We start from the raw sequence: 13187 nt of genomic DNA on the forward strand, positions 1-13187 counted from the left end.
TGTCGGAAGCCTGATATATTTGACGATCACTAGGCCGGACCTCAGCTACCCGGTCGGACTTATTGTAAAAGAATAGTGTGTGCGGAAGTGTATGCAAAACACAGAGTACACAGTTTGGAGAACTCAGAAAACATAGAGATGGAGATGGAGATGAGAGAAAGACAGAGAGAGTAGAAAACTCAGTTCTATATCAAAATAATGACACTTTGTTCACTACATACTTCGTGCTCAGTGACCACCTTATATATAAGCCTTGACAATCGGGCTGACACAAGTACTGACAGTACTTGAATGCTCATAAATGAGCCTCGACACTCACTCCCAAAATTATTCCCCTATTTCGGATGTCCTCAGCTCCTTCTTATGCTTACGGCCCTTGCTTCCATCTTCATCTTCTTCAGTCAGTTCGAAGTCAAATTCTCCATCCGACTCCGCATCTCGGTCATTTCCGCCGCGATGCTTACCTTCACTCCTTTCACACTCTTGTCCCTGTTCTTCCTTGCTCCCCCTCAAGTTCAGCGTGTCGAGGTGACACAACCCTACCTCAACCAAGAAATGTCGTAACTTGTCGAGACCAAGAGGTTTTGTGAAGATGTCAGCAATCTGCCGATTAGTCGAAACATGCACCAATTCGACTCCTCCTGAAAGGACCCACTCGCGGACAAAATGATAATGCACCTCAATGTGCTTGGTCCGGGCATGGAACGCGGGGTTTTTCGCAAGGTGGATACTGCTAAGGTTGTCACAATAGATTGTCGTCGAATCACAAACCTCTACATGCAGATCCCGTAATAGCCATTTCAGCCAAATGACTTCGTAGGTAGCAACAGTCGCCCCTCGATATTCGGCCTCCATGCTCAACAGTGCCACTATCGGCTGCTTCTTGCTGCTCCATGCGATCACTGCACTTCCCAATGAGAATGCGTATCCAGAACTGGATCGACGATCGTGGGCATTTCCAGCCCAATCGGCATCCATGTAGCGGACTAACTGTTCGGCTATGCCTACCCGATAAAACAACGCCATGTCTTTCGTGCCGCTGACATAACACAGTATCCGTTGCGCACACTTAAAGTGTTCGGCCATAGGTTGCGACATGAATTGACTGATTAGGCCAACTGGATAACTAAGATCTGGCCGAGTAATCGTCATATAGATAAGGCTTCTGACATCCTGTCAGAACCGTGTCGGGTCGCACGCCTTCCCCGAATCTCGGCGAAGCTTTGCGTTTTTGTCTAGAGGGGTCGAGATGGGCTTACAGTGTGCCATCCCGAACTTGAAGAGCATATTCAGCACGTAATGACGTTGGCTGATCAATATGCCTTCGGGGGTACGGATCACTTCGATCTCGAGGAAGTAATGAAGGTCTTCGATATCCTTCATTTCAAATGATGCCGCAAGTTGAGACTTCATGCGGCGGATTTCGTCAAGGTCAACACCAACAATGACTAAATCATCAACATACAACAGCAGGCTGACCGGTCCATATTGACCTTGCCAAACAAATAGAGAAGAGTCTGACTTCAAAGGCGCAAACCCCATCTTACGCAACTATTGCGTAATCTTTGTGTTCCAAGCTCGTGGGGCTTGCTTTAATCCGTATAAGGACTTCTTCAATCAGCAAACTGCCGAGGTGTTTTGTTCGAATAGAAATCCGAGGGGTTGTACCATGTACACCTGCTCCTCAAGATCACATTGTAGGAACGTGTTCTTTACATCCATCTAATGTAAGTGCCACTCCTTTGCCGCGGCTACCGCGAGCAAAACACGGACGGTAGTCATCTTCGCGACAAGCACGAAGGTCTCATCATAGTCCACGTCGTGCTTCAGCGTGTAGCCTTTCGCTACTAAACGGGCCTTGTAGCGGTTGACAGAGCCATCTGTGTTGTATTTCACCTTATACACCCATCTGCATCCGATCGGCTTTACACCTTTTGGTGCGTCAACCAGGTCCCATGTCTCGTTTTCGGCTAATGCGCACATCTCTTCCTCCATTGCGGCACGCCATTTCGCATCTTTCGTCGCTTCTGCGTAGCTCTCCGGCTCACGCACTTCCACCACTCGCGTCATGTACGCGTAATGGTGTGCCATGTACTCATTATACCTGTATCTCCTTACGGGGTTCTTGAGGCGGGTAGATCGGCGTAATTTGTGATTACCCGATTTCACGACCTTTTCGGCTACCGTCGACCTCTTCCGTGGAGGTTCCTTCTCGACTGGCTCGAGGTCAGATTCGCTTCGAACTGACTCGGCACTACCGAAATCGTATTCCGACGTCTTCTTCTTCCCCTTCTCCTGGCGCTTAAACCGTCTCCTCGGTTCTTTACGCGGGGACATCACGACCGAGTCTCCACTACTCGTCGGCTCATCATCTGGTTGGCCATCTCGGCCCAACCCCTCATTCGGCCCACTCAGCCGAAATGGGATCAGACTCTCTCTCAGAACTCTGTTTACTTCATCGTGTGAAAGCATTTCAGCCTCGCTGATTTCTTCTTCAGAAATCGGAATGGAGTCTTGAGGTTCTGGAGGAGAAGGCAAGTACCACGAAGCGGACTCGTCAAATACGATATCGCAGCTTATGTGTACTTCCTTCATTTGGGGATTATAGCACTTATACCCCTTCTGCTCGTCTGAATAGCCGACCAAGATACATTTCTCGGATTTGGCATCCAGCTTCCTCCTCTTTTCCTTCGGCACATGCACATAAGCAATGCTACCAAAAATCCTCAAGTGTGCCAAGTTCGGCTTCTTCCCGAAATACAGCTCATGTGGCGACACTCCTCCGTTAGCAAAAGTCCAATTCTGCAGGTAGACAACCGTCTTCACGGCTTCGGCCCAATAAAATTTCGGCATATGCTTCTCTTCAAGCATTTCCCTGGCCGCTTCTTCAATTGTCCAATTCTTCCGCTCGGCTACGCCGTTCTGCTCCGGCATATATATCTAAATGAGAATTTGTGTTGAATTCCCTCCTTCCGTAGATAACATGTGAACTGGTCGGAGAAGTACTCCTTCCCGCCATCGGATCATAGGCATTTGATCTTACGCCCCATTTCCCTTTCCGCGAGGCTCTTCACCTCCAGGAAACATGTGAAAACTTCGCTCTTCTTTGCGATTGTGCATGCCCACGTGTGCCGAGTGAAATCATCGATGAAGGTTACAAAGTAACGGCTTCCACCAAGACTCACGTTCTGTGCCGGTCCCCACACATCCGAATGGATCAAATCGAGCGGATTATGGCTCCGATTACGCTCATTGGGGAATCGAAGTCGGTGTTGTTTTCCCATCTGACAGGCCTCGCAGACTTGGCCATTCCGGCCACGAAATTTCAGCAACCCGAAAACAATGTTCTTCATCTGCATTTCACGAAGCCGTGGGAAATTTACATGGCCGAACCGCTTGTGCCACAGGTCAATATCCGATTCAACCCTTTGTCCTTTTGCATACAATGTAGTTCCGGCTTGATTGGTGTTGAGGATAAACATCCTCCCTTCACGGCGCCCTTGCGCAATTACTTTGCCTTCCTCTTCTATGAAGCAACTGAGGTGCGTGAATCGAACTTGCATACCTTGGTCGACGATCCGACCGACCGACACCAAGTTCTTCGTTATTGTTGGGACGTGCAACACGTTCATTAGCTTCCCTTTCTGTCCAACGTGGTTGAGGGGAACTTCGCCAACATGTTCGATGGCATGCGGGGTGTCATCTCCCGTTTTGACAACACCTCATGATTCCGGCTTCTCCAAGTATGAGAACCACTCCTCGTGGCTCATCATATGATTTGATGCTCCGGAATCAACATACCACACCTCGCTTGATTTTGAGGTGTTCATGGCCATAGAATTGGCCTTATGCCTCATTACGAAGGTTGGGCCCGTTTTGTTTCCGGCTCGTTCAGAGTCTTCTGCGTAGTGCGATCTCTGACGCCTCTCTGCATCTCTTCGGTTCGATCCGGCTTTGTCCGAATCAGCTCGCTTTTTCCAGCACTCGCTCTCCTTGTGGCCTTTCTTGCCACACTACCAGCAATCCGGCGTGACCTTCTCTTGTCGTCTTCCGGCGCCGCCATGACTCCCCCTACTTGTGGAGGGTTCGGAATTGCTTCCGGCATCTCGATTATGCTGTAGATTACGCCACCTCATCCACCACGACCACGGGGCCTGACATCCTCCGTGTAAAGCATCTTGCCATCGGCGTGCGCACTTGTCGACGCACCCGTGTGGTTTTCTTCTACGAGCAACATTGACTAAAGCTCGAAAAACAAAGGCGTAATCTCCCTCGTGCAGACTGTCGTTCAGAAAGGTCCGAACTTTGACGCCAAGCCACCAAGACAAACCTGCACCATTTCATCTTCCTTGACATTCACGTTGACAGAGGCGAGAGAGGCGCAGATTTCTTTGATCTTGGTGGTGTAATCAGCCACCGACATATGTCTTTGTCGTACATTGTTGAGCTCCTGTCTGAGCTGCAACTTTCTGGCCATTGTGCTGGTGGCGAAAATCCTTTTGAGATTCGCCCACGCGTCTTTCGGCGTCTTGGCATCCCGAATATAGCTCAAAAGTGGATCGCTCACACAGGATGCGAAGCAGTACAATACTTTGCTTGCCGCTTGTTCACAAGCCGAATAGTCCCTGTGTGTCGAGTCGGGTGCCACATCGTTTGCTCCTTCGACATAACTCTAGTAGCCATGGACGAGCAGGTACTGGTGCATCTTGTAAGACCAAGATGCGTAGTTGCTTCTGTCAAGCTTTTCAGTCGGAAGTGAGCTTCCCATTCCTCTGTCAATAGTACTGTCTTTTTCTTCTCTGAACGCGAACAACTTTAACTCTGTTTCGTCACTAACTTTTCTTGTCGGCTGCAGAGGACTTCAACCCTCGCGCTCTGATACCATGTAAAAGAATAGTGTGTGCGGAAGCGTATGCGAAACACAGAGTACACAGTTTGGAGAACTCAGAAAACATAGAGATGGAGATGGAGATGAGAGAGAGACAGAGAGAGCAGACAACTCAATTCTATATCAAAATAATGACACTTTGTTCACTACATACTTCGTGCTCAGTGAGCACCTTATATACAAGCCTTGACAATCGAGCTGACACAAGTACTGACAGTACTTGAATGCTCATAAATGAGCCTCGACGCTCACTCCCAAAATTATTCCTTACGAGGAATATCTCTCTAATGGCCTTTTGGTTTACACACCGATACGACCAAGTTGTGTGTACTAACTTACACATCTACTCTACGCATTGGGTTACGCGCCGTATTACGCACCCAATGTTGAGCTTGTCACTCAACACTGATCAATCAATTTATGTCGCAGCCTACGGCCGAACACTTTCAATGCATGCAAAGGATATTGCGATATGTCAGCGGCACGAAAGACATGGCGTTGATGTATCGGGCAGGCGTAGCCGAACAAATGGTTGGCTACACGGATGCCGATTGGGCCGAAAACGCCAGTGATCGTAGATCCACATCTCGATACGCCTTCTCATTAGGAAGTGCAGAGATCGCGTGGAGAAGTAAGAAGCAGTTAACAGTAGCACTGTCGAGCACGGAGGCCGAATATCGAGGGGCGACTGTCGCTACATGCAAAGTCATTTGGCTGAAACGATTGTTACGGGATCTGCATGTGGAGGTGTCTAATCCGACGATGATCTATTGTGACAACCTTAGCATTATCCACCTTGCGAAAAACCTTGTATTCCATGCCCGGACCAAGCACATTGAAGTGCATTATCATTTTGTCCGCGAGTGGGTCCTTTTAGGTGATGTTGAACTAGCGTATGTTCCGACAAATCGACAAGTTGTTGACATTTTCACCAAGCCTCTTGGTCTCAACAAGTTGCAGCATTTCTCAAGTGAGCTTGGGTTGCGTCACCTCGACACGCCAAACTTGAGGGGGAGACAAGAACAAGAGAGTGAAAGGAGCGGAGGTGATCATCACGGCGGAAGTGACCGTGATGCGGAGTCGGATGAAGAATTCGATTTCGGGCCGGCTGAAGAAGCCGATGAAGAGAGCAAGGGTCGTAATCGTAGGGAAGAGCCGAGGACAGCCGAATCAGGGGGAGGTAAGGCGAAGACCAAGATGTGGTCTGACATTGTCAAAGGCCTAAAGACTGAAGACGAATTGGAGACAGCCAATTCGGATGTAAGTGGAATTGAATCGGAAGAGACCGATTTAATTGAAATGTTCGATTCGGATATTACGAATCGACTAAGGGCCATGCGGAGGAAAGGGCAGCGGAAGAGGCGCCAACACCACGACAACAAGGGAGCTTAGAAGGGCCAAATGAGTAGACTAGCTGACCAGAAGGGTCGAGGAGCGCGGAATCGAACAGGTCGAGGAACGCGAGCAAGGCGTGAAGCCAAGAAAAGCCGGAGTGAAGATCCGGAGGAGCATGTGGAACTTCAAGTTGAGCTTGAGGGGGAGTGTTGAGTGACAAGCTCAACATTGGGTGCGTAACACGGTCCGTAACCCAATGGGTAGACTAGGTGTGTAAAACAGTACGCATAATGTGGTTGTATCGGTGCATAAACCGAAAGGCCATTAGTATGGTATTCCTCGTAAGGAATAATTTTGGGAGTTAGTGTAGTAGGCTCATTTATGAGCAATCAAGTACTGTCAATACTTGTGTCAGCTCGATAGTCAGGGCTTGTATAAAAGGTGCTCATTGAGCACGAAGTATATACAAAGTGTCATTATTTTGAAATAGAACTGATTGTTCTGCTCTCTCTCTCTGTCTCTCCCTCTCCATCTCCATCTCTATGTTTTGTGTGTTTTACCAAACTGTCATTCTCCGAACTATGTAGTCTATGTTTCGTATATGCTTCCGCACACGTATTCTTTTACAATTGGAGACAGCCAATTTGGATGTAAGTGGAATTGAATCGGAAGAGACCGATTCAATCGAGATGTTTGATTCGGATATTACCGCAATAGCAAGGGAGCTGAGAAGGGCCAAATGAGCAGACTAGCCGACAAGAAGGGTCGAGGAGCACGTAATCGAAGAGGTTGAGGAACTCGAGCAAGGCGTGAAGCCAGGAAGATCCGGAGGAGGATGTGGAACTTCAAGTTGAGCTTGAGGGGGAGTGTTGAGTGACAAGCTCAACATTGGGTGCGTAACACGGTCCGTAACCCAATGCGTAGACTGGGTGTGTAAAACAGTACGCATAACGTGGCCGTATCGGTGCGTAAACCGAAAGGCCGTTAGTATGGTATTCCTCGTAAGGAATGATTTTGGGAGTTAGTGTAGTAGGCTCATTTATGAGCAGTCAAGTACTGTCAGTACTTGTGTCAGCCTGATAGCCAAGGCTTGTATAAAAGGTGCTCACTGAGCACGAAGTATGTACAGAGTGTCATTATTTTAAAATAGAACTGAGTTGTTTGCTCTCTCTCTCTCTCTCTCTCTCTCTCTCTCTCTCTCTCTCTCTCTCTCTCTCTCTCTCTCTCTCTCTCTCTCTCTCTCTCTCTCTCCTCTCCATCTCCATCTGTGTGTTTTCTGTGTTTTACCAAACTGTCATTCTCCAAACTGTGTAGTTTGTGTTTCGCATACGCTTCCACACATGTATTCTTTTACAAGATATATAATTGATTTTGATGATCTAAATGGAAATGTAACAAATGTATTAGTTAATGATTCTAGCAAAACTCTCCTCAACATGAGCAAGTCTGAAGATGATCTTGTCTTAAAAAGATCTAGTAGTCTAATGATGATACTAAATAGTGATGTTGACAATCTTAATATCAGTATGTTATCTAGGTTCATTGGTATTAGTAGAAAAGGAGTGTACAATACAATGAATCACCTAAGTTTAGGAGGTGAAGGAAGTAGTCTGCTAAAGCTAACCACAAGACGTAAGCAATGACACCCATAATATCAGAAATCAAGGACATAATCACCATATTCTGAATTAAAGAGAGTAGCCCACCGCCCAATAGAAGGATTTGTGTAGGAAACATTTCGAAAAGAGAGAATATGAGGAGTATCCCATTCAACTTCTTGATGTACCTCGGGTATTTACATTTATCTAAGTCTTGTATCAGTAACAATGACCTAAGATCACTTAGTATTAGTATTTCTAGCTATTAGTTATTAGCCACAACTATTTAATTCTCTAATCCTTTATTTATTTTTAAGCTTGTAGCCACATCTAGTTAGCATCTAATAGCTAATAAGCATTATACTAGATCGATCACCTATTACCCAAAAAGTAGCCATAATTAATTAAAATACTAAAAAGTAATAGGTTATTTACATTACAATAGCTAATAGCCACAACTAACTATCTATGAAGGAAAATACATTATTCCATGGCTAATTGGCCACTTAAGGTAGTAGTCATAGCTATTTAACTACAAAAAACTAATAAACTACTTATTTTACCATAACTACTAACCACAACTCACTAACTAAGAACGAAAATACAGTATTGACAACTAATTAGCTACATGACCTAGTAGCCATAGTTGATTAGCTACAAAAAACATATAATCTACTTACATGACCATAGCTACAAGCCACAACTCACTAGCTAAGAAAGAAAATATATTATTGATAGTTAATTAGTTACATGAACCACAATAGCCATAGCTAATTAACTACAAAAAACTACAATGAGTTACACTATATTAGCTTTTATTCAAAGTTAATTAGCCACAACAATTAATAGTTATAGTGAATAGCTACTATAACTATAGCTAGTAACACTACATCAACTTTTATTCTAACTTACCTCTTAGATTGAGATTTTCGCAATATTCTCGTCTACGGCTCCAACAACTTTGCCCTAAACTATGACCATATAAAAACAGTTGGTGGTGAGTTTTATAAGAAAACAAATAATTGATCATATATATATATATATATATAATATTCTAATTGATAAAACTATGACCATATAAAAACAGTTGGTGGTGAGTTTTATAAGAAAACAAATAATTGATCATATATATATATATATATATATATATATATATATAATATTCTAATTGATAATTATCTAGATGAAGAGGGAACAAATTGATAACTAGTAGTAGTATGGCAATCTGTTGATTTTTGTGTTTTCCTATTGTTATGAGGGCTCCATCTACATTGGCAATCATAGTGCTCCATTTGTTTGAATGTTGATGCAAAACTTAGGATGATTAAGAGTATGTTGATATTAAAGGCTTGTCCCTGTTCGACTATGTGTGTGCCCAAATTCAAAATTTTGTGGGTTCCCATATTTCACTCCACATAATAAATGATATGTAACTTTAATTTGCCCACTAAATATTAGCTAAAACAATAGCTAATTAACTATGACCTTTTTCGTTACATCTTAGCTATAATAGTGTTTCCATTCTCATTCTTTCACCCATATATATGCATAACGGGTAATGTTGTGTATGTGGTGATTCTCAAATATAGGGGTATATGGATGTAATTTTTGTGAGAAGAGGAAAGGCTTGTGTAAATTCATGTTTATGATAAGCGTAGGGTTGAGTAAAGTTGTTAGGCTTAGGCCCCCAAACCTTCATTCAAGGGTTGGGACCCTCAAAAGCTCTACACTCAAGGAAGAGCAATCAAGGATTGGAGGTGACCTAATGCTCGAGTAGTGTTTAGTTTTGTGATAAAAAAGCACATAGAGATAGACATCTAATAACTAATGTGCTTCCATACAAACATGACCTAGTACATGAAGCATCTTAATGACAATGATCAAATTCCATATGGGATATTTACAGTCAGGAACTCAAACAAGTGGTCATATTCGAAGCAATAATAGTTCCTTCCAAACATTCCACCAATGTATATTATAACCTATCGATGACAACCACATTCTTTTGTCTTTAAATAGTTATGAAAGATAAAAGAATAAAAATAAAGACAGCCAAATTGGACAGAAGGAACTACTGAATGATAGCCAAATCATCCCTCTTATTATTTACTTCATGTCATTTCAGAATATGTAGGCACAAGTCATATAAACCACAAGAATGAACTGCGAAAAGCTAGCCTAGTCTGTATATACCAGTGAAGAGTCACGATTATGCATGTTAAGAACCAAAGCATCACACCGTATAAATCTATTAGTTTTTAGGTCTACAAGGAACTACTAAATTCTTGGGAGTCTTGTAATCAACTCAACACATTACACACATTCGTACACGACATATATACTTGATGAAATATGTAACACATAGTCTAAAACAATTATTCCTAAACATCAATAACAATCATTAGATTTAAAATTGGAAGTCTTGGCATCAACTCCACATTTGTCCGCAATATATATGCTTGATGAAATATGTAAAATATAATCTACATGATTATTCTGAAACATCAATAACAATAATAAGATTTAAAATAAACCAACAAAGCTTAACTACATTTTTCAATGAATAATCCTACTTGCATGATGAAGCTCCCCTTGAAAGGTTGAATTTGTATGGGATTTGTTAGCATATCCCTCACACACATATAATCAAAAGAATAACAACTCCTTACATGCACATAAGAATTATTATTATTTGTTTGTTTCAGAACATGTTACATTACTGCAGATTAGTGATAATGACAACTTACGTGTCAGATCCTTTTAACACAGCATGTACAAGGGAAAGAAAAGAAAAGAAAAGAAAACATTGTGACCAATTTCTTGAAAGAGCAAAAGAACGCATTGATAGAATAAAGGGCATCTGAAATAGAAGGTCAAAATCCAAAAGCTCTCAAATAATTCAAACCGGGAGAGAGACAGTTGGGAATTGTCAGTGCCTTCCTCTCTGTTTCTTCAAATGGCATTCATTCCTTTGGATGCAATAAAAGACTGCAAATTTCCAGACTTCCATATTCACTATCCATCCTACGGAAAAGCCGATGATAAATAAAAAAATTGCAATTTTTTCAAGCCCAGTACCATTAAATTGATCATTTGCTCCATATAAGTGGCTTAGTGTCGAAAGACAAAGCCATGGAAGTTTGAATGCACGAAAACAAAACCTGATGATATAAAACAACACACACACACACACCTTCTAGAAGTGAACGATAAACTTGGCTTGGCGTAAGAAGTTTCCGGCAGCTAATGCTAATCTATTCTTTGTCAAGGCAGCGCGATTGCGGAAAAACATGTTCCGAGGAGCTTCCCCTGCCCTTGGGCTCTCAAAGTTCTCTTCTTCTTCTTCTTCCTCTGGTATTGGTGCCACCGGGGTGTCTAAAGTAACAACCAAATCTGGTCTATTCACACGTAGTTGTATTGCAGAATTCATTGTAATATCCTTGCACTTCTTCACCTTTACTTTCGTAAGACTCGGGCACCCCCTCACTAAGACCTCCATTCCCACATCAGTGATAGGACAATTCTTGATGCATAACTTCTTCAAAGACATAAACTTCTCGGCGATGCAAGAGAGCTCAGTGTCCCCAATCCCTTCACTGCTGCAGAGTGCCATCCTCTCAAGCCCAGCACAATTCGAGGCTATCAATCTCAAGCTCTCTGATGTTACATTCACCCCGATGAGCACAAGCTCTTGCATCTTGGTGCAATTTTTGCCTATTGTAAGCAACCCTTTGTCACCGATGGGCTTGTTTCGGCGATCATCGATGTACAGCTTCTTGATTCTTGGGCACCCATTGGCGATGGCCGAGTACCCGGCATCAGTGCAATCCGTGAGCTTTGCTACATGAAGTATCTCTAACTTGGAGCAATTTGCAATGGCTTTTAACGCCACATCCCCCATGCTAAGGTTATCAAGCCAAAGCTCAACTAACTCCGTCAAGTGCTCATTAACAAGATTAAAGAATTGGTCCCACATGCCAGGATTCCTGGCCAGTATGAGTGTGTGGATGCTCTTTGATCCTGCCAACAATGTTCCAAAGAGATGTGCATTCATAATCTCTTTCAAACATAGCCTCTTGAGCTTACTTTGCCCAGGCAAGATGGCCTCTGGATTGTCACGCAGACGCCGGAGGCGTTTAATTGATAGATCTTCCAGGCTGGAGCAATTTTCCAAGAACAAATTCAACCCTTTGGAGGTGAACCCACAAGATCCACATGAGAATTTCTTTAGGGATCGACCCCGAACCTTGGCAAACTCACCTAGTCCTTCATCAGAGATGACCTTACAACTCTTGAGCTTTAACTTTGTGAGGTGCTTACAACCCTTTCCAATGAGGACAAGGGTAGTGTCATCTATGCTCGTGTCTTTCCGACTACACTTGAGCGAGAGGCAAGTGATGAACTCATACCTAGAGAAGATGGTGTCCGCGTGCTGTTCAAGCGATGACTCAGCCTTGAGGGAGAGACGATCACGAGATTTGGCTTCGGAGAAATGCCATCTCTTGCACACCAGAGAGCAAGAGCTCCTGTCTAAAGGAGAGAGCTTCTGAAAGATCCAAGCCATACATTCGAGGGGCAGTTCGAGGGTCAGATCTTGGTCCATATCAGCATATCTGCTACTCTCTTCTCCTCCTCTTCCTTTCCCTTTTCCTTTTCCTTTTCTTTCTCTTCCTCCATCTCCATCTCCATCTCCATCCATATCTCTTTCTCCTTCTCCTTCTTCTTCTTCTTCTTCTCCTTCTCCTTCTCCTTCTCCTTCTTCTCCTTCTTCTGCTTCTTCTTCGAGAAGCAAACTACGGAGCTTTCCATCGCGAGGAGGGAGAGTCGGAGGAGAAACAACAGAGGAAGAAGACAAGGATGAAGTCGTCTGACCCATCCTTAGCATACTACCCATCAGATCTACAAACGCTGATTTGAAAAGGGGTGACTTCATAAATACGAATTAGGGTTAGGGTCTGAGTTGTCGAGGCAGATCTGAGGAAAAGGGAGGAAAGAAAAAGAGAGAGAGAAAAAAAAACACAGAGAGAAGAGGGTTGGGGAAGCAGAAGTCGATGGATGGATGGATGTGAGAAAGGGGACGGGGGCAACAGGGGAGGAGAGAGAAAGATTGGGTAGAGAGAGAATGGGTCAAACTTATCATCCTATTATGTATGTATGCATTATTATTATTATTAACCTTTCCTTTTACTTATTCTCAGGCTTCTTCTTCTTCTTCTTTTCTAGCACATACATACTGTATATGTAATTGTTTTTTGTTCTGCTTTTCTTGGTTTTGTCAAACAAGTGGTCCACTCACTACCCCACATCCATGAGCTGCCTAAACCTAAGACACACACACACACACCACACACCCCAATTGTGTCATG

The 13187-nt window shown here is 43.6% G+C and overlaps 1 pseudogene across 2 annotated transcripts; it reads right to left on the bottom strand.

The window, feature by feature from the left end:
* Positions 1-10486: 10486 nt before the first annotated feature.
* On the bottom strand, positions 10487-12841 carry LOC147854614 (F-box protein At1g47056 pseudogene; annotated as a pseudogene). 2 transcript variants are annotated; one of them, XR_015531016.1, is made up of 2 exons: positions 11015-12841; positions 10487-10809 (listed from the first exon to the last, which is right to left on the bottom strand). The product of XR_015531016.1 is annotated as an F-box protein At1g47056 pseudogene, transcript variant X2 (transcript). The 2 variants fall into 2 exon arrangements; XR_015531015.1 differs by having other exon boundaries at positions 10487-10845.
* Between the last annotated feature and the right edge of the window lie 346 nt (positions 12842-13187).

The sequence above is a fragment of the Azolla caroliniana genome, unplaced genomic scaffold (genome assembly GCF_043228905.1).
Source record: "Azolla caroliniana isolate FFs.n. ecotype wild unplaced genomic scaffold, voAzoCaro1.0.p SCAF_15, whole genome shotgun sequence".
Taxonomy (NCBI): Eukaryota; Viridiplantae; Streptophyta; class Polypodiopsida; order Salviniales; family Salviniaceae; genus Azolla; species Azolla caroliniana.